Below are 4726 nucleotides of genomic sequence, written 5' to 3' on the forward strand. Positions count from 1 at the left end.
GTGCAAAAAAATCTAAATATTGAGAAAATCAAAGTCAAAAATCTAATTAAAAAATCTAATTAAAGTTGTTCAAATTAAGTTCTTAGCAATGCATATTACTAATCAAAAATTAAGTTTTGATATATTTACGGTAGGAGATTTACAAAATATCTTCATGGAACATGATCTTTACTTAATATCCTAATGATTTTTGGCATAAAAGAGAAATGTATAATTGTGACCCATACAATGTATTGTTGGCTATTGCTACAAATATACCTGTGCTGCTTATGACTGCTTTTGTGCTGCAGGGACACAGATGAGAGTCTGCTCGCTCTCAGTGTAACTGTCTTCATTTGTAAGTCGCTTTGGATGAAAGCGTCTGCTAAATGACTAAATGTAACTGTTCGCTGTCCAGTGCTGAACTCACCGCTCTCCACAGCCGCTGCGTCTTCGGCGTCACCGACGTCGCCGTGACGATGGTGTGCGCCAGGGACACCAGCACACCGAACAGCAGCGCGAGCAGCGTGCGCACCGGCAGCAGCGCGTACGCCACGAACGTCAGCAGCAGCAGCTGCCACACGCCCTGCTCCGGAGCCGCGGCGAACGGGCAGCACAGCAGCGAGAAGCTGAAGCAGAAGAGCAGACTCAGGTGCGCGATCTGCTGCAGCTGGCTCGCCCGCAGGTACTTGACGTTGGTGACGATGAAGAGCGAGACGAAGACGACGGAGTGCACCGGGTACGAGCCCTTGGCGACGGTGAGGCTGGCGCCGGACAGCAGCAGCTCCAGCAGGCTGAGGCTGGACGCCAGCAGCGCGAGCACCGTCAGCGCCGTCAGCGTGCGCGTCTGCTCCAGCTTCAGGCTGTAGCTGCGGAAGAGCGACTCGAGCTCCTTGCAGTCGAACTCGTCCTCGCAGGCGATGACCCCGGGCGGGCAGTGGCTCCTCCTGCGCCGCGTCTTGATTTTCTGGAACGGCGTTTCGTCCATGGCGGGAGGGCCATTTACGCGCCGGACAGAGACGTGGAGCGTCGCCGGGGTCCGGAGGGCATGTCCGGCGGGAGAGGTGGAGCTCAGGAGACGGAAGAGACGCGCTGCACGAGCGACTGGCCTCCAGCTCGCGCGGCTCAGACTGGATCACGCCTGCGCGCTGCGCGCTGCAATAATTCTGCTGATCTCCGAGGAGCGCGCGTCTGACGCGCTGAGCTTCAGCAGAACTGACGCGTGAAGAGTGTAAAGCACTGCATGCCATTCAGAAACGATATGCATTAGGATGTGTTTGCACTAGGGATCATTCAGAATTACACCTACGTGATTTCAGTTGCATCGTTTTCCATCCTTGACGCAGTGGCAATAAATCAAGATTTAAGATAGTTATTATTACATGTAATGTGTAAGTAAAATATTTTTTTCTTTTAAAATTGAGATGTATGCATCATCTGAAAGCTGAATAAATAAGCTTTCCATTGATGTATGGTTTGTTAGGATTCACAGGACAGCGCTGCTCCTTCGAGCTCACGGACTCTTGTGATTGTGACCAATCTCTCTCTCTCTCTCTCTCTCTCTCTCTCACACACACACACACACATACACACACACTCTCTCTCTCTCTCTCTCTCTCTCGCTCTCTCTCTCACACACACACACACACATACACACACACTCTCTCTCTCTCTCTCTCTCTCTCGCTCTCTCTCTCACACACACACACACACATACACACACACTCTCTCTCTCTCTCTCTCTCTCTCGCTCTCTCTCTCACACACACACACACACATACACACACACTCTCTCTCTCTCTCTCTCTCTCTCGCTCTCTCTCTCACACACACACACACACATACACACACACTCTCTCTCTCTCTCTCTCTCTCTCGCTCTCTCTCTCACACACACACACACACATACACACACACTCTCTCTCTCTCTCTCTCTCTCTCGCTCTCTCTCTCACACACACACACACACATACACACACACTCTCTCTCTCTCTCTCTCTCTCTCGCTCTCTCTCTCACACACACACACACACATACACACACACTCTCTCTCTCTCTCTCTCTCTCTCGCTCTCTCTCTCACACACACACACACACACACATAAAGACTTCCACACATTTATATATTGGACATTACAGACAATAAACAACCATCAATCTAACCAACTCTTTTAAGAGGCCCCGGAACAAACGTTAGTTGTGCTGTTGAAGGCTGAGTGTTACAATTATGTAATGAAGATAGCTTGATGAATAAAAATGTCAGTGATTTCAAAGCTCATGTGATTTTTCAGCGGTGATTTCTGTACTGGATGCTGAGATGAGTTTGAGAAGCGATAGAGACACAAACACCGCTAGTGTTCTCATATGTGCTATATATACTGCTCATGCTAAATTATATAGATGTTAAGAGTTATTTTTAATATATTCATATAAATCTGTTCAGTATTTTTGATGCTTTATGCTCCTAATGATTTTTACAGTGGAGGCAGATATTCATGAACCTGCCATCAACACACGACCACTAGTTTTAACATCTGAACATCTCACATGCTTGCTTGTATGATTTTATCAGTGATATACAGTAGTATGCTAATCAAATGTCTAAATAGTTTTATATGAATTTTAATTTAAGTTTTAGTTATTTTAGGGCATCATGTTAAACTAAATAAAAATGAGAAATGTTGCATTGGTAACTACCTGAACTAAAATGTGATTTTAAATATTTTATTTCATTTCAGTTAACATTTTAAATTAATTAATTAATCTATTTATTTTTGGTTGGTTGGTTTAGTTAACTATAATAACCCTGGTTTGAGGTTTTGTCCTCAGCTCTGTGTTTACTCTTGCTTTATTGGTAAACACACATTTTCATTTCATTTCAGTCTTTGTCTTTATTAAGGTAATATGTTATGCCTGTCACTCCCCTTTGGACGTTTTGTTGTGTTTTCATTCCTCATGTACTCATTAGTTAGTTCCTTTTGCCCATATTTGCTGTTCCTGTTCTCGTTATGTCATTATTAGTTCATCCTCCTCACCTGCCCCTCATCTGGTGTGCTGTGATGAGAATGTGATTCTCAGTGTGGTTTGCTGGTGTTCTTGAGTTCATGTCCATGTGTTTCTGCTGCTTTATTTGAGAGTAATGTTTGCTATCCGCTGCAAACACTGACACGCTGAAGAGCTTAAACAGGCTAAAAATAGCCTGAGCGTTACTGCTCTAAATCAACACATGTAAAAACACAAGCTTTTTACAGCACACCAAAAGAAATAACTAACAATAATCACAAAAAAAAAATCACATCGTTATAGCACGGTTTCTCTCGTTTTCTAGTAAAATATACTCTTGGCAAGTTGAATTGGCTTGAAGTCAAAAGCCTGAAGTAAACAGTGAGTGATGAGACAAACTTCTTTCTGAATACAGATCCAGAGTCATGCATCTGTAACTTACACGGCAAGAATAGATTAGTGTGACATGCATACTCATTAATAAGTGCAGATTGATCAATCAGCTGCTCAGAAGACCCCGAGCCGTTCTTTATGATCACACACAGACACACCGAGAAACCGCCTGAAGTATGAGATCCCACCTGCATCATGACACGAGATTTTATTTTCATCAGTATTGCCCTTTGAAAACAGAAATGTTTGACAGAGGTAACATGATGAATCACAACACAATAGGATTTAAACTCATTTATTACTTAATGTTTAATGCATATCAATCATATTAATATATGCACACTGAAGACACTAAATTAATACTAAACCAGAACCAGAACAAAAATCAGATTTGCTTTGTAAATCGCTCAAACCCATTTTTTATTTTATTTTATTTGTTGTGGTCTGAAAGATCAGGTTAAACAGTGAGTGTGAACAAGGGTCTTATTTCACATGAAGACTTTGAGATCTCCACATGAACAGAGTAAACAGCATCTGTGTGTCTGCATTAAACAACTCACTGAAGCGCTGTTTAAACTTAGTTCTTCTTCTTCTGAGACTCTTAACTCCTCCTAGAGCTTTAACTCTACATCCCCCAAACCCAGCCCAGATCTTCAGACTGATCTTAAGTTGCTATATCTTTTCTAACTGATCAGACTTACGGTTTTCATGCAAATGAAGATTACAAATCATAAAAATCCCATAGACTTACATTGACCTTAATATGATGATACCAGCAATTTCATAGTAACACTCTAGCAACCACTATAAGTACCCTAGCAACTACATAGCAACCACTCCAAGCACCTTAACAACCTCATAGAAATACCCTAGCAACCACCCCGAGTTCCCTATTAGCAACACCCTAGCAACTTTTCAAAACTTATGAAACTTTTTAGAACTTATTAACCCTTTAATTATAAAAGTGTTTAAACTACCAAATACATTTACTTGCACATACACTATATGGACAAAAGTATTGGGACACCTGCTTCTTTAGAACAGAAAAAGGCGCTTCCAAAACTGTGGCAGCAAAGATGGAAAGTTTTTCCACATTGACTCAATCAATCATTTCTTTTTGAAAACTGCTGCTATAAAATTAGAAGCACGCAATTCCCTGGAATAGCATTATATGCTTCAACATTCAGATCTGCACTCGTGGAAATTACTAAAGTAGTTAAACCTGTTGATTACCCTTACCAAAAAGTAGTATACTTGCAAGTGTACTATTTCAATACTCCTTGGGACTAAACTGGCCCACTTTCTAGTAAACAAAAGTATACTTTTAAGTATAACAGAAGTAAACTTTGAG

General features: G+C 42.0%; 1 pseudogene; it reads right to left on the reverse strand.

Annotated features, from left to right (window-relative positions):
* Positions 1–322: 322 nt before the first annotated feature.
* Positions 323–1334, reverse strand: LOC107568333 (adenylate cyclase type 1 pseudogene; annotated as a pseudogene).
* Between the last annotated feature and the right edge of the window lie 3392 nt (positions 1335–4726).

The sequence above is a fragment of the Sinocyclocheilus grahami genome, unplaced genomic scaffold (assembly GCF_001515645.1).
Source record: "Sinocyclocheilus grahami isolate Dianchi unplaced genomic scaffold, SAMN03320097.WGS_v1.1 scaffold1235.1, whole genome shotgun sequence".
NCBI lineage: Eukaryota > Metazoa > Chordata > Actinopteri > Cypriniformes > Cyprinidae > Sinocyclocheilus > Sinocyclocheilus grahami.